This window comes from Suncus etruscus, chromosome 15 (genome assembly GCF_024139225.1).
Source record: "Suncus etruscus isolate mSunEtr1 chromosome 15, mSunEtr1.pri.cur, whole genome shotgun sequence".
Lineage (NCBI taxonomy): Eukaryota > Metazoa > Chordata > Mammalia > Eulipotyphla > Soricidae > Suncus > Suncus etruscus.
In genome coordinates, this window is record NC_064862.1 from 91,658,901 (window position 1) to 91,676,159 (window position 17,259).

A 17,259-nucleotide genomic window follows, 5' to 3' on the forward strand; every position below is an offset into this window, starting at 1 on the left:
AATTCCTACCATGCTCTCCTGCTCCCTGATAACCACCATGGCTCGGTTTGACCCTGTACCTGGGTACCCCACTCACCCCTTTCCGCTAATGGGAAGAGACAGACAGACATCCTGACACCCCACTGTAGGGGAGCCCTGGTTCCACGGGGGATCGTCACCTGTGCCCCAACACAGACCCCCACAGGCAAGCCCAAGCCCATCATGGGGATAGGGCAGGTGGGCGGAGCTTGCAGGAATGACACCCCCTGGCCCAAAGGCAAGTCACCCACGGCCTCTGGCACCATGAAGGGAGAAACTGAGGCAGAGCTTTAGCGGGAAGAATTCAGAAAACTTTTAGTTTTCTGGCAATGTGGAGATGGACCTGGTCTATACTGCAAGGCAAGGTCACTCCAGCACAGGGGCCACGGGGGCACCAAGGAAACTCATAGGGGGACAGCCCAGAGCACAACTGCTGTCCCCACAGAGCCGGCAGAGACAGAGCCACGAGGAAGACAGCCCTGTTCTCCCCAGGGCCCAGCATCTCGCTAACCTGCATCCCTGTGGAGGGGAGCATGTGACTGGCAGGCGACGGGGCCCATGGGCTGCATGAGCTCGTCCTTGGCAACCCGAGGGCTCAGTCTCTGCCTGCTGGGTGCCCAAGCACATCCTCAGGGTCCAGATCTGGGTCAATCACGGCCCTTCCCTCAGACAAGGTTCACCCCAACTGGTGTGACCCAGGAGACCCCAAGAAGGCCGGCAGCACCGTTCCCTTCTGCCTGCCACGCCGAGTGGCCAGTAGCCGGACATGGAACAAGTGCCCCCAAACTCTCCTGGCAGCAGAGCGGCCTCCGCTCCAGCCTTCTCCCGAGCCCAAAGGCGTCCGGGTTATAAATACACAAGTGCTGTGTTTGCACCAGACTTAAGGCGAAAACCTCATAACATTCACCAAACTCCATCCGTAATTAGAACAGCAAGGCAGGGCAGGGCGGCAGCAGCACTGTGGAGAGGTCTCAGCCCCCCAAGCCCAGTGTACCCCTGGGGTTCGCCCAGCACATACTGCAGCTCAGAGAAAGGTGCTCAGTGGTGCTGCGGTCTCTCCAGAAGATGAGACTCGAAGCCCAGTGCTCCATGCCTGGTCTCCACTGCCAAGTGTCTGGCACTATGCTTCACACTGATCCCCCTCCATCCCTGTCCAGTCCAACCAGTGAAGTCCCAAGTGCGGGCGCTGGGACTATGAGCCCCCACCGGCCTGCATCTCTCAGTTTTCCCAGCCACCCCCCCCCCCCACGACTCTGCGTCCTTGCATGGACATGAGCAGGAAGAGGGAGCAGAGGGTTGGGGCAGGGTAGAAAGGCCACTCTGAAGCCTAGATGCAGCACACAGATTCCCTAGTCATTCACCCCCACACACACACACACAGCAGCCCAGGAAAGCACCTTTGCCCGCTGCAGTGCCAGGCTCCACAGTGCCCCTGGACACTTCCTGAAGCCCCCAAAGTCCCAGAAGTCTCGTGCTGCCTTCGGAACCCCCAGGCCCCAGAGCTCCTGAGATGATGCTACAATGGCCTTCTGGAACCACGCCTCCTTCCCGAGGCCTCCCAGCATCTGGGGTGCTGATAGGCATCTCTGCCTTCCCACCAGCAATACCAACCCCCCCCCCCAGTCTCAGGGCAGTGAGATCCTTGAAGAGACTCATGGGTGCCTGGCACCAGCTTCCCAAAGTCCTAGTGATCCAGCTGGGAACTGTCCCTGGGATCCGCCAACCCCTCTTAACCCCCAGGGCCTGTCTCCTTCCTGTCACAGATAGGGAACAACTCTAGGGACAACCCCCAAGGAGCAGGGTCCCAAGGAGTCAGCCCCATCTGGCCTCTACTCAACCAAAGGCCTATGGGCCAGCACCCAGCATTTTAACCCTTTGGGGTACCACCAACAGCAGAGCACAGAACAAGCCCACCAGCCCAGGCTGCACAGACAGGGCCCTGCACTCCGGTGAGGGGCATCTGGACATGATGAATAGCAGGGTGTCTCCAGAAGGCAGAAGGATCAACAGGGTGATGACACTGCCAGAGGCCTGGATGGATTGGGGTCCCCCATCCATCTGCCCCAGACACTGCCCTCCACTCCCTGCCTAGGGGAGCCAAAGCCATATCTGCCCCCTACACAACCGAGCAGTGTCTGCTGGACACTGGCAGGATCCCCAAGCTCCAGCACCCCGCAGACCTACTGTAAGGCCCCTGCAGTGGGCCAGACCCAGACACCCCCACACCTGTTGGCTAGATCATAGTTCTCTTAGGTGGGACCCGCCTATCCCACAGCCCAGACCTTAGTGTCAGCTGCTCCCCAGTGCCTGTGGGGCCTCTGGTGTGTGGGCAAGCAGAGACTCCCCTAGACTGAGGTCCAGGGAACGGGGCAGCACGGGCTCCATGAGCAGATGCCAACGTGTGGGAACAAGGACACCCCCAGCAGCACCTGGTACCATGTCCATCCTCCCTCCATGCCCATGACAAGGTTTCTGAGGCATGACCAGACCCCCTGCACTCTAGGGGAAAGGAAAGGAGGGCGTCTCCAGAGCACCCTCAAAGACCGGCCTTCCCAGCTAGTCTAGGCACAAACTCTCCAAGGAAGCCTCCCTGGAGCTCAGGGGACTGAGCAGACAACTCCTGTGAGTCACACAGGGATCCGGCCACACAGGCCACAGGTCGAGGGACCCTCTGCCTTTCACTTTCACCTCTTACCCCAACCCTGAAGAGTCCCGCCCCACTGGGGCACCATCTATGGGGGAGAGGCCCTGTAATGCCTCGGGTAAGGTCTCCCAAAGGACACAGGTCGGTGGGTCCCACCCACTCAGTTCCTGAGCACCCAGACAAGAGCCGTGACAGGCTGCAGAGAGCGGGATGTCAGGAGGGGGGTTTCGGCTGGCATGGTCACCTCTTAGCACCTAGTCTACACACTGGGGGTTCGGGGTCATAGCCAGAGGCAGCATCCGGGAGGTCTGGGTCCTGAGAGCACAGAGGGGAGGGAGGATGCTTCTTTGTGAACTGTCAACCTGGGTTCGACCCCTCACACACCCTCCGCAGGCTCCCCAAGCCCCACAGGGGGTGGGGGCTAATCCCTAAGCATTGCTGGATGTGGCTCCAAAACTCAAAACAGCAAACCAACCCCAAACCATCTGAGCATAGCTCAGAAGCCCACCTGTCCAGCAGGTTCAGAACAAAGTTCCCGAGGGCCACGGCCAAGGACACCCGTCCCCTGTCAGGGCCAGCAGCCCTTTCAGGCCACTCAAGTGAAGTCAAGCTCAGGTTCCTGAATCTGGGCCAACAGATCCTGAGAGAACCCCCACTTCCTCTTCCCCTCCCCTCCAACAAGCCACACCCCCCCCCAATCCACCAGCCAGAGCCTGAGCCCCTTCCCAGGGACCAGTTCAGGTGCTCCAGACAGAGGCAAGACCACCTGAGTCTCTGCCGGGGTCCTCCCCCTTTTTCTCCCCTGAGAGGAGCCCCCAGTCCTTAGCATGTTTCATCCAATCTGCAGACCCTCCAGCTGCCAGCAGATATCTCCCAGGTCCCAAGATCCGCCTGGACAGGGCCCCGGCTGAACCCAAGAGGACGCCTAGAGACCCAGGGCTGCTGTCATGGTTTCCACAGCCGTCTGCCCCAGAACAGGAAGCTCCGGGGCAACATCCTGCCAGTGCAGGCACCACCATGACCTCGAGGTGTAGCAAGGACAAGAACCCAGGGAAGGAAACAGCCAGGAGGGGACCCGGACAGGAAGTGAGTGAGCAACAGGGGCGGTGGCGGCCAAGAGATGCAGTGAGGGAGGTGGAGGGTCGCCCACTCCCAGACCAGGGAGTCAGTCCAGGTGACCCCACACCTGCCTGCCACAACCTCAGGCCCCACCGCAGCACACGGCTTCCACAGCACAGACAGGCTGCCCCTCAGGCCCGGGGGCTCCCTCCCCAAGCCTCACTTCTGGGCGTGGCACATCTATGCAGGAAGCCCCAAGTCCATCTGGAACCGTAGGTCCTCCAAGCAGAGCCAGGTGTAGTCCCCAAACAAAAGGTCTGGGGAGGGGACACAACAGCCAGGCGACCCCTGACCCTCACAGACAGAAAGGCAGTTCATCAAGGTGCCAAGGAGGGCAGTGACCAAGGCCCACCCTCTCCACACTGGCCGGGACAAAGGGCCGATTCCATCTGTCCGTCCTCAACCCAAAAAAGCAGCCACCTGCTTCCCAAAGGAGTGGGAAGTGGGGGGGGGAAGCCCTGCACATACACCTTTGCTGTGTCGTAAACAAAAGTCTCTTGGGGGGGGGGGGGCAGAGCAATAGCACCTTGGGGAAGGTGGTTGCATCCCATGGAGTCCCCCAAGCCCACCAAGAGGGCACAGAGCCAGGAGTAATCTGAGAGCCATTGTGTGTGGCCCCCAAAAATGTCCCCTTCATAGTTGATGAAGTGCAGGAGCTGCCCAGTCACAATCTACTGTCCCTAACAGGAACAGTAGGACAGGGAACAGGGGCAGGTGCCTCGGCTATGGAACAGAGGGTGGAGGACTGGCCCTCATTTTCAAGAGAACAAACCCCACAGCGACAAGCTCTGAGCTCCCAAGACCTCCGTATGGACTCAGGGAAAGCTGTCACCAAGCTCCTCAGTCAGACACAGGGGTGTCAGGCCTCCTACAGCTGAGGGCTGGGAACCCCTCCCCCTCCCATCCACTCAGCATCCTCAGAGTCAAAAGGTGCTGCAGCAGGGTCGGTCCCGGTCCCCCCACTGCTGGAACAGTGTTTCCACAGGACCTAAAGGTGCCCTGACAAGCCCACTCCGGGACCTCCAGTGTGAAAGAAAGAGTCACCATTGGGGGGCTGTCCCTCAAGAGTTCCCCCCTCCAACAAGGGGAGACCTCCTTCCCTACTACCCCGGGGAACTAGATCACTTCTGAGATCTCTAGCCTCAACCCCACCATCAGCCCTGGAAAGCACCAGAAGCCCCCAATGGGGGCCCCCATTCTCAGACAAGGCCTCCCAAGTGTGGGGGCGGGAATGGTAGTCCTGCTCTAGCCCAAGAACAAAAAATGAGAACAGCAATAGGAGGCCCTGCCAGACTCCCCAGGAACAGGGAGAGCTGCTGGGAAAGGAGGGGGCACCAGGCCCAGGCCCTGCTGGCCTGGTCTCTCCTTCCCTTCCCCTTCCCTTCTCTTCCTGGGGCTACCTGCCGCTGGCCAATTAGCGCACATTCCTTTGTCTTCTGGAAGACTAACCTACATTTCCATCAGACGAAAAAAGAGGTCACAAATGCAGCCTAAAAAACGGAGGGGCGGGGCGAGCCCCCCAACATTTCCTTTGCTAAAAAGTCCCAGATCCTGTTCTCCAAACCTAGGCAGAATGGCAGGGTCTGCTCCCCCACACACGCCGAGGTCCCTGATCTCACACTTCAGACCCGATGCACCTCACCTCAACCTTTTCCTTTTGGGGCCACACGCGGCTGCTCCTGCAGAGATCACCACTGAGGATCAAGCCCACATCTGCCGTGGGCCTGGACTCAGGGTTACTTGGGCCAGGCCTTTTCGCTGTTCTCTAGGCAGCCCCAGAACCTCCGCGCACAGCACACCGGGTCACAGTGCTCACAGCCCAACGCCATGACTCGTTCTTCAGGTTCTGCCACACTCCCCACCCCACAACGGTTACAGGAAACCCCGAGAGGAGAGGAGCCAGGGCCTGAGGAGGGCTGCCCACGAGACTTCACCTACTCACCTGTTTCACAACCTCCCGGCTCTGAGTAGGAGCCGAAATTAACTCAATTACTGGGCCGGAGCCGCAGGGAAAGACTAGCGGCCATCCCGGAGGGGGCGAACCAAACTGCCAAGCCCATGACGGGATAGGAGCGCCCACCTGCCTCAGGAACCGCTGACCCTAACAACTTGGGCAAGGAAACCTGACAGTCCCGCTGGCTGACGGGGACAAGCCTGGGAACAACAGAAGGGGCCAACTTCCTCAGGAGCATCTTCAGGCCTGGGCTCCACAATCTCTCCACTAGGGTCCCACCGTGCTCAGGGGGCAAGGGCCCATCATGTCCCCTAAAACTCACTCCTGTCTCTCTTCATAGCTGCTGCTCCAGCTGCACGACACCCCGCCACCTTCGGAACAGGGCTTAGAAGGCCCAATGGAGGGGCCGGGCGGTGGCGCAAGAGGTAAGGTGCCTGCCTTACCTGCGCTAGCCTTGAAGGACCGCGGTTCGATCCCCGGCGTCCCATATGGTCCCCCAAGCCAGGAGCAACTTCTGAGCTCATAGCCAGGAGTAACCCCTGAGCGTTACCAGGTGTGGCCCAAAAAAAAAAAAAAAAGGAAGAAGGCCCAATGGAGGTCTTAGAAGACTTCTCTGTTTTCCCAGTGTGAGGTGACTCAGTTTCTCTCCCATTCCTCATACACTGCAAGGAGGTCCAGTCAAACCTTATTTCCGGAGGGGATTAGTCAATCCACAAACCACTACCAGCAACATCCAAAACTACAAGATAAATGACAGAAATCCAGAGAGCGGAGCAACTGGAAAGTTGGAATGCTGAACATGCTTCAGGGCTGAGAGTAAGAGCACAGCAGGCAGGGCACTTTCCTTGCACAAGGAGGCCCTAGATTTGATCCCCACATCCCATAAAGGCTCCCCTGAGATCGAACACCACCAGGATTGATTCCTTAGCACAGAGCCAGGAGTAAGTCCTGAGCATTGCTGGGTGTGGCCCAAAAACCAAAAGATAGAAAATCACAAAATACACAACACCAAAAGTGTCAGATTTATTTTTATTTATTTATTTTTTGGTTTTGGGGCCACACCTGTTTGACGCTCAAGGGTTACTCCCGGCTATACGCTCAGAAATCGCCCCTGACTTGGGGGGACCATATGGGATGCTGGGGGATCGATTCATAGTCCGCCGTACGCTAGCGCTTGCAAGGCAGACCCCTTACCCATAGCGCCACCTTCCCGGCTCAGATTTATTTATTTTTACCCTGTGCTATCAATAATGTGGCTAAGGGCGGGAGAGAAAGCATGGAGATAGGGTGTTTGCCTCCCATGCAGAAGGAGGGTGATTTGAATGCCAGCATCCCATATGGTCCCCCAAGCCTTGCAAGAGCAATTTCTGAGCATAGAGCCAAGAGTAACCCCTGAGCATTGCCAGGTATGACCCAAAAATACCAAATAATAATCACAACAACAACAACAATGTGGAATGTGGCTAAGCCGGAGACTATGTGGGAGCCTCTGGGTTCAATTGGGGGGCGGGGTATGCTAACCCTGATCCACAAGTTATCATTTTCTTTGGTACAAACTCTCCCAAGGACTTCAAGGCAATTTTTCCCCCCAGGATTTTATCTACCCTGAGTGGAACTGCCCTCCCCCCCTGTGGAGGGGGCGTTGGGCCACACCCAGCAATGCTCAGATATCATTCTCTGTAGCCTGGGGGAACCCTACGGGATGCTGGGGTCTGCAAGGAGAACACCATCTCCTCCGAACTCTTCCCCCAGACTTCTATTTGTTTCCAAGCGCACGTCTCAGGAGTTGACTGGGGGCTATCTCGCTAGTGGTGGAGCACAAACCTAGTTTGATCCCCAACACCACGTGCTCTTAACCAGCCAAGGATGCTTCCCAACAGATAACCCAACAGACACTGATAAAAGCTGGAGCCATCTAACTGGAAACAGTGCGGCCAACTCAGGAATCCAGGGATCAGCCCCCTTGTTACCCACCTTGAAAATGAGGGACCAACAACCGGCACAAAACCAGGGTCATAATTTTAGGGGAGGAAAAAAAGGAGAGTCAGTCATTCTCAAAATCATCCTCCTAGATGCTTCTCCCTGCAGTCCCATTTCTGGACTAGCTGCTCCGCAAGGGAACACAGAAGGAAAACTGCTCCGAGGCCGTCACACAGAGGCACCTGAGCCGGGGCCACCCCAGAAAGGCAGGAACAGCCTTAGCTGGGAGCTCCCGAGGCAGATGTAGCTGCCTCTCCGGACCTGGGGCAGGAGCCTCACTGAGAAGTGAGGGCTCTTTCTCCTTCAGCAACAGCACCTGGGGGCCAGCACCACCTTTTGGTCCTGGTGTGGCCCGAGGTCACCCAACTCCACACCCCAGCCTGGGCTTCCTGAGCCAGTGCCGGAGAATTTAACTCCAGCAACTTAACGTGAAAGAAAACTTGTTACCACAGCAGAGAACACTGCGGGAAGACAGGGCGTCCCTGGGAGATGACACACCGCACGCGTCCCTCCCTGCCAGAACCACCCGGAACCACGAAGACCCAGACCCAGAACGGCGCTGGGCGCTCCGAGGAAAGAAAGGGACCGAGGGTGAGGAGAGAGAAGCTCACACCGAGCAGGCAAGTGACTCACGCGGACTTTGAGCCGAGACTCCGAAGTTAAGATAAGGACCGACTGACTCCACACCTAAGTTGTGGGAGCGCACGGCCCAGCAGCGGTCCCGGGGGGGCCCCTCACGGCCGGGCCCGGCGCTGTCAAGTCTCCGGTGGCGGAGCCCTGCCCGCCCAGAAGCCGAGCCTCGTCCGAGTGATCAATGCCGATCCCTGGCAATCATCCCTTTAACAGGCAGCCGCGGCGGGCTCGTCACCGACGCCCGCGACCCAGGCCAGGTGGGGGGGATCGGCCGCGCGGCGCCGCCCGCCCGGACCCGAGGCCGCCCGGAGCGGCGGGGCCCGGCGCCCTGGGGGCAGCGTCCGGTCCCGAGGGTCAGGCGGGAAGGGCGCGGGCCTGGAGGCCGCCGCAGGCGTGGGCGCCGGGACTCTTATTCTGACACGGAGCCGCCGCCGCCGCCGCCGCCGCCGCCGCGGGGTTCAGCGCCGCCCCCCGGGACCCCCGCCCGCCGGACCCCCGCGCCGCCCCGCGCCCCACGTGCGCGACCCCCGCCCGGCTCGCCGCGACCCCCGCCCCGGTCACGTGCGCCCCGCCCGCCCACGTGCGCCCCCCGGGACCCCCGCGCGCCCCCACGTGCCGGGCGCGGAGCCCAACTTGGCCCGCGCGCGCGAAGTCGCCGCTCCCACTTCCCGCGCGGGGCCCCGCGAGCCCCCGCAAGTTGGCGCCGCACTCACCGGGCCGCGCGGGGCCGGGGCCGCGGGAACCCGAGCGGGAGCCGGGCGGCCGGGGCCGGGGCCGGGGGGCGCGGGGCCGCGCGCGCGCGCTCGCTCGCTCCGCCGCTGGGGCCGCTCGCTCCGCCGCTCCGCCCGCGCGCCCGCCCGCCCGCCGCCCGCGCCGCCGGCCAGATAATGCGCCCCTCGGCCGCACACATGGAGCCCGGCGCCGGCGTCACCGCCCGGGACATGCGCACCAGGTCAGCGCGCCCGGCCCGCGGCCCCCAAAACACCGGGGAGCTCTTAAAGGCGACGCCGCCCTCCCGCGCGGGCGGGGCCGGGGGCGGGCCGGGCCGGGCCGGGCGGGGCCCCGCGGCCCGGAAGCGCCGGCCCTCCCGGGATTCCCACGCGCCGGCCGGCGCCCCCCGGCACGGGCTCGGCACCGCCGCGGACCCGTGGCCCCGAAGCCCGCCGGTCCCGGGCTCGCAGGCCCGCCCGCCCGGCCGGCCAGCTGCGCGCGGAAGCGCTGCGGGCGAAGCGCCGTCCGTCCCAGGGGAGCCGCGGGAGCTCGGCCGCCGAGGTGCGGCCCCCGGGGAGCGGCCGGCGCCGGGCACTCGCCCGGGCCCGGGCCCGGGCCCCGGCCCCGGCCCCAGCCCCAGCCCCCGAGTGCTCCCGAGCACCGGCAGGGGTGTGGCGCGCGCGCGCAGCACTTGCCGTGTTTTCCAACACACATTCGCGCAAGTGCGGCCGAAGTTTCCGCAGCACGCGCCAGGGCCCATCGGTGGAGCGGCGGGTTGGGCACTGGCCTGGCCGAGCCTAGGGGACCCCCATCCGCCCATAGGGCGCCCCCTTGAGCGCCGTCTCTTCCCGGGCCGCTCACCACACTGCTCCTGGTTTCCACTCCAGACCTAAACCATGTATAACAACAGAAGTCCAAGTTTCTGCAACGTGACTCCAACAATGAATTTCTTTCAAGTCCACTGATCGAGTTGCACACAGAACCGGCAATCCTTACTCCTGAATTCCACGCCGGAACCCCACAGCACTTGCCAAGGGCTTCATGGAACATCTGGGGCGACCTCCTAGACAGGAAGGAAGCAGCCCCAAAGTGATACACAACCCGGAGTGACTCCCGAAGCCTCCCTGACCCACTTCCGTCCCACTGGACTTTGCAACAAAGAAATCCAAACGTTCAAATGCAAACAAAACCCGAGTGTCCTCACAGGGTGCGTGCGGGACGCAGCGGACGTGCGAGGTGCTGGGACCTGGCAAAACTGGAACGAATCCGGCTTCCCCCGCAGCAACAGCCCATCTGGAAGCTTCTGGAACCCCCTGGTCAATGCTCAAGTCCATGAAAGCCCCACAGTGAAGCAAAGCCCTCCGGGCTCCTCACCTGGGCGGAGAGTCCCGCCCACTTCATTAGGAAACACTGTTGCCTGTGCAGGTGGGACACGAGTGTCGGGGGCTCCAGTATCGAGGCCCGAGTCACCCAGGTGACAACCTGTTTGAAAGCGGCATCAGCTGTGACATCTTAATGACACAACCCTGTGCACAGGCGACAGGTGGGCTGCTCTGAGGGTGCGCCGTCCCCACAGAGGCAATGTGGGGGCAGGGCGCAGCGGGTGGGGTCCCCGAGGCCCAGGGAGCCAACTGCTGAGCCTGCTGGTGCTCAGGATGCTGCCACTCGGGTCCCTCGCCAGGCTGGGCTGGGCTGGGCTGGACTGACCACCACGGAGTACTTGAGCGTGTGATTATGAAATATTGTGCAATCACCCACAGATGCCCGTCAGGACGTGGTTCCAGAGTAACTGGGGGGGGGGGGGCGCGGGTCTTGGATACCTGCGGAAACTGCTGATGATTTTTTTGTTTTTTGTTTTTTTTGTTTTTGGGCCACACCCGTTTGATGCTCAGGGGTTACTCCTGGCTATGAGCTCAGAAATCGCCCCTGGCTTGGGGAGACCATATGGGACGCCGGGGGATCGAACCGCGGTCTGTCCTACGCTAGCGCTTGTAAGGCAGACACCTTACCTCTAGCGCCACCTTCCCGGCCCCTGCTGATGATTTTTTTTTTTTTTTTTTTTGTGGTTTTTGGGTCACACCCGGCAGTGCTCAGGGGTTATTCCTGGCTCCAGGCTCAGAAATTGCTCCTGGCAGGCACGGGGGACCATATGGGACGCCGGGATTCGAACTGATGACCTCCTGCATGAAAGGCAAACGCCTTACCTCCATGCTATCTCTCCGGCCCCCTGCTGATGATTTTTAAGACACTTCAGTGGTGCCAGGCTGCAGGCCTCCTTCAGCACCTGTGTAGTGCAGGGGGTCTGACTCCAATCCCTGCGCCACAGTCCCTAGTCACGCAACAAGTAACATCCAGGACTTGCATCCCCCAGAACCACCTGGTGGAGCCCAGAAACCCCCCCCCAAAACAACTTAATTGGTTTGGCCAAACAAAATTTCCCTCCAGAGCCACGTACAACGCTCTCTGAGTCAGAAAGATAGCTCAGATTGGCCTGGCACCACAGGGCCTAGACACCACCAGGAGAGACCCCACTGCACCAAGTCAGGATTGGCCTCCAAGAACTGCTGGGTGTGCCCCCCAAACCCCCCAAAAAAACCCAAAAAACTACAAAATGAAAATATAAACATCATATCCTTCACAGACCAAACCCTTGCTAATTAATAGTCAAGTCTTCATCCAAACCACGGCGAAAATATCCTAATTATCTGGCGAAGTGCTATTACATAAACCTCAGACACCCCCCTCCGAGCATGTCACTGCACGTCCGAGGGAACGCAGGGAAAAACCAAAACCCACCCGGGGCCACAGCCGCCTCTGTTGGTGTCTTCCCGGAGAAGCTCGGTTCCCGGCTGAGCGGCTGCCAAGGGGCAGCATCACCTACTGAGCGGGACAGGTACTGGCCCGCCGGTATTTCGGCTTCCTTGTGGCTTCCGTCTGTCTGCTCCCAGGCCGCAGCTTTATTCCCAGCACTTGGGGGCCCTTCTTGGCAATGAGCAGGGTCAACTCGAGAGACTCTCACCTACTTCCTGCTATCAATCACAAAAGTTCTTCCAAGTGTCCGCTGGACAAAACTGAAGGCACCTTTTGTGATACTTCCTAATGAATCAAAACTATTTTGGGGGTGTCTGTTTTTTATTGGGTTTGTTTGCTTTGGGGTCACAACTGGTGATAATTAGGGATTACTTACTCCTGACTCTGGGCTCAGAAATCACTCCTGGCACTGCTTGGGGGACTACATGGGATGGGGGGGGGGAAACTATCCGTTACAAGCAAGACAAGCACCCTCCCCACTGTCCTATCACTCCAGTCCCTAGATGAAAACTCTAGAAGGGACCACACTTATGCTAAGGGTTTTGCAGGATAGAGGTGAATAGGTGGGTCAGAGATCAAGCTATTAAAAAAGCCTAACAAGGGCACAGCAGCAAGGCATTTGCGTTTGGCTTGCACGCAGCCAACACAGCTAGACCCTGGTTCAAATCCGGACATCCCAGAGAGTCCCCCAAAACGGCCAGGAGTGACTTCTAAGCGCAGAGCCAGGAGTAACCCCCGAGGGCCACCGAGTGTGACCCAAAAACCAATAAATAAATGAATAAATAAAATATTTAACAAAGGGTGCTTGTCATGTAATGAATCTGCTAATAAACATGCTTGGGCCAAACATAAATACTCAAGGTTTCAGTAGACAGCTCAAGTAGAACACATGCAAAGCCCTGGGTTCGATCCCACACCTGTCTGCTCTCCTAAGCACTATCAAATGTTGTCCTGGGAAGCCCCATATGGGCATTGTCTACAGAAATTTGCCAAACTTGGCATCCAGGGCCAGAGAGATAGCACAGCAGGTAAATTTATTTGCCTTGCATGTGGGCAACCCAGGTTCAATCCTAGATATTTGACTTGGTCTCTGGAGTGCAGAGCCAAGAGTACACCCAGAGCATTACTGCCTGTGGCCCACAGGGGTTACTCCTGGCTATTTGCTCAGAAATCACTCCTGGCAGGCACGGGGGATTCGAACCAACCACCTTAGGTCCTGGGATAGGCTGCTTGCAAGGCAAACGCCACTATGCTGTCTCTCTGGCCCCCCAAAAACAAAATTTAAAAGAAACACAGCTGAGTTCCTGGGGGCTGGATCAGAGTACAAACTCAGTCAGTCTGAGTTTGATTGCCAGCACCCCACTTGGTCCCTCAATCCCCATCAGGTGTGATCCTAAGTGCAGAGCCAGAAGTCCTGAGCAGAACAGCGTGTGGCTCAGATTTAAAAAAGGAAGCGAAATATTTCCATCACCCTGAAAGTGCCATAAACTACAAGATTTCACCGAAAAATAGCTGCCACTCTAAGAATCTCTCAATCACAAAGAACCTCTGCCCAAACTTGGACACCAACTTGAGGGGAGCTCTTACAACTGTGTTCAGCAGGCTTCTAGAGCAATCTGACAACTTGCTTTGTTCTTACCATTCCTCTCCTCCTAAAGGTAGGTAGGTCCTAACTGTGGCTCAAGAGTCAGCCACTCTTGTCAGAGTAAAGAATGGGATCCAGATGCAAACCCCAGAGAGTCCACAGGTAAGGGGCTGGCCTTGCTTGTGGCTGGCCGGGTTCTCATAGGGTCCCAGGCTCTGACAGGAGTGATTCCCTGAGCACAGAGCTCAGAGTAAGCCCTACCCATGCACCGCCTCAAGTGGGCCCTCCCAAACAACACCAAAAGAGATTTGAACCCTAGGCTTCCCATCTCGAGTTCTACCGCACACAGGGCTTCCAGTAGCACTGTTAGGACGCAACCAAGACGAACATCCGAGAGCCATTCTTCCAGAAAACAGGCTGAAGGCCCTGCCCCGGCCTGCTCCCAGTTCCATCTCCAAGGCTGCCCTGCCAGGCACTCAGGGGACAGAAATCCCAGGTTCGCCCCCAGAAAGGTAAAGCGTGGGTCTCCTGGCAGTCCTGACAGCTTTCCCCAGGAAAAGGTGAGGACTTGAAATGGATCTCCTAGGACCTAGGCTCACTTTGGGGCCGAGCACTCGGCCTGGAGGGCGGGGAACAGGAAGTGAGGCGGGAGTAGCATCCACTTCCCAAGGGCAGCAGCCCAGAGGTGGGAGCCTGGTCACGTGCCCGGTGGCGGCCCTCGCCACGCCCACTTCCGCCGGGCCGGCCTCTGCACCTCCTGTCAGGGCACTCGAGGTGGAGGGGAGGCCGGGAGCCCCAAGGCCCATGCAGAGTCCGGTGATGGGGCCCACCCAACGGGGCCCCTACCCTCGAATCTCAGGCTTTCATCCTGGCCCCACCAAGAGACGCCCAAGTGTCCTTTTCCCCCTTTACAACGCGAAGGAAACGCCCTGAACCAATAACCTACTCAGACACATTTCAGGCTGGGACCTTCAGGCCCTCTCGGATCTGCTTTGGGGTTTTGTTTTTGTTTTTGTTTTTCTATTTCAAACAGAGCAGAAAGAACTTTTAGAGCTGTTCTCTCAGCAGTGAAGAAATGCCAGTTTTCCAAAAACACACCGCTAACAAATTTGAGCAAAAGAAAGCCAAAATTGCTCCGGGCACTGACCACACCAGACACTCTGGGCTCTCCAAGATGCCAGCAGAGTTGTCCGCATTGCCTGCACAGGCCAGAGAACTGGGGCAGCGGGTAAAGTGCTCGCCTGGCATGTGGTGGGCCCGGCTTTCAAGGCCTCGCATCGCACATGGTACCCTGAGAGGCCCACCGGGGAGGTTCCTGAGCACAGAGCCCGGAGTAAGCCGACTATCCACCGGAGCAACGCCGGCATTTCTGCCTCCCTTTCGACGAAGGAAAACACAAGCAGGGAGCACAGTGAGGAAACGAGGAGGTGGAAGGTTTCACTTCTATCCCTCCAAGACACTCACCCTTGTTTCCTGGGATATATGACCAAGGAAGCCCGTATATCCTTTCAGGGGTCTTCCATCGTCAGCCCGGTCATGGAAGACCCCAAGGGCTGACTACCAGCATCTTGGCTACAGGTCCCTCCAAACACCCAAATGGGTGCACCTGGCTCATCTCACAGGTCCATAAACATTCACTGCTCAATTACTGGTTGACTAGGTGGCTACATAAGTCAGGTAGTTTAATATTTTATAATTTTAATCTAACTTAAGTTTAACAAAAAAGGAGGAGCTTGAGCGATAGTATAGCAGGCAAAGCACAAAGGTTTGATTTCCAGCATCCTGGATAGTCCTCCAATCCCCTCCATATGAAATTCCTAAACAGAGACCGTGGAATAAGCCCTCGGCACTGCTGAATGTGGCCCCCATAAATAAAGGGGGGGGGTGGAGAAATAGCATGGACGTAGGGCATTTGTCTTGCATACAGGACGGTGGTTCGAAGCCCAGCATCCCATACGGTCCCCCAAGCCTGCCAGGAACAATTTTTGAGCATGGAGCCAGGAGTAACCCCTGAGCGCTGCCGGGTGTGACCCAAAAGCAAACAAAAAAAGAGGGAGGTGGAGAGATAGCACAGCAGTAGGGCATTTGTCTTGCATGCAGCCAATCCAGTACAAACAGTGGTTCAAATCTTGGCATCCCATATGGTCCCTGAGCCTGCCAGGAGCAATTTCTGAGTGCAGAGACAGGAGGAACCCCTGAGCGCCGACGGATAAGAACCCCAAATACAAAAAAAAGTAAAATTAAAAAATTAAATAAAATAAAACGGGATAGAGATAGCACAACGGTAGGGCATTTGCCTTGCACATGGCTGACCCAGGAAGGAACCTGACATCCCATATGGTCCCCAGGCCTGCCAGGAGCGATTTCTGAAGGCAGAGCCAGGAGTAACCCCAGAGTGCTGCTGGGCGTGACCCCAAAACAAAAGAAAAACAACAACAACAAAAAGGAAGAGCTATAGAACTTGCTCATCTAAGCTGCGCATGTACAAAGCTCTGATTGAGTTTTGTTATTTGGTTGGTTGGTTGGTTTGGAGGGACCACACCCAGCAGTGCTCAGGGGTTATTCCTGGCTCTGCACTCAGGAATTACTCATGGCGGTGCTTATGGGACCATTTGGGAAGCAAGGATCAAACCTGTGAGCAAATGTTGTATACACTCCAGCCCAGGAGGCTGAGATACCCCTAAACATGGTGTCTTAGCTGGAAGTGACCTCCAGAAAAGAGCAGTCCCAAGTACCAACAAGTGTGACCCAAAACCACCCCATTCCCCAAAAACGGAACTAGGAATGTATCTCAGCGGTGAAACATATGTATGAGGCCCTAGGGTGAAGCCTGGCACTGAAAAAGATTAAAAAAAAAAAATGGGCCCGGAGAGATAGCACAGCGGCATTTGCCTTGCAAGCAGCCGATCCAGGACCAAAGGTGGTTGGTTCGAATCCCGGTGTCCCATATGGTCCCCCGTGCCTGCCAGGAGCTTTTTCTGAGCCAGGAGTAACCCCTGAGCACCGCCGGGTGTGGCCCAAAAACCAAAAAAAAAAAAAAAAAAAAAGGGGGGGAGGAAATGAGAGGGGAATCTTATCTCATAACTACACAAAATCCTCAACTAAGTCCTTAATATTCAAATGTCCCTTAGAGGGAAAAGGTCATAGTCATATGCAAATTATACACCAGTATAAGCAAAGATAAAGAAAGGACAGAGACAAAAATAATACAAGAAATTAAAAATAACATTACCCATTCATTTGGATGGCACCATTCCATACAGTAGTTATTTCCCAATTCCAAGAGGTTGGCCCGCTTTTTAGCATTGAGACCCTACAGGGATTTAATGCCCCCAGTGCTGTCTTCAACAGGAAGGAAACCCTGACTTCCCCAGCTATTTCTGTTATATAAATCAACAGTTTATCCACCGTAGTTAGAAGCTGGGCAGTGTACGGACCCACATGCCTTTTAGAGTTGCCCACCAACGGATAACCATGCTACATTACATCCAATAAATGTAACTAAATCAATATCATTTCTAACTATCCAAGGGTTTTTATTGATGTAAGGATCTTTCAATTAAAAAAAAAACTTTAGAAAACTTCCTGTTAAGATAAAAGACTTAGTACTGGCGCCAGCATCCACCAGAATGAAGCCTGTGGCACAAAGCAGCAACATAGTGTATTTTCAAAGAAACAGTTTACAGTTGTTCAGCTTTTGTATATTTGAAAGTAACAGAGAGACAGTATACACAGAAGGGAGAGCCCTACTTTGCAAATAGTCTGCCTCCATGGATCCCCAGGATTCAACAGAGTGTCCCAGCA

General features: G+C 57.2%; 1 protein-coding gene across 2 annotated transcripts in view; it reads right to left on the bottom strand.

Moving 5' to 3' along the window:
• The window catches only part of GATAD2A (GATA zinc finger domain containing 2A), a 42,142-nt gene that overhangs the window by 19,084 nt on the left and 5,799 nt on the right, over nucleotides 1-17,259 (bottom strand). Inside the window, exon 1 of one of the 2 annotated variants that reach the window (XM_049788482.1) lies at nucleotides 9,062-9,088. The exons of the other annotated variant lie outside the window; for it this stretch is intronic. The gene's annotated coding sequence lies outside the window, so the exon portion shown is untranslated. Of the gene's footprint in view, nucleotides 1-9,061; nucleotides 9,089-17,259 lie in introns of those variants that run through there. 2 annotated transcript variants of the gene reach the window in all.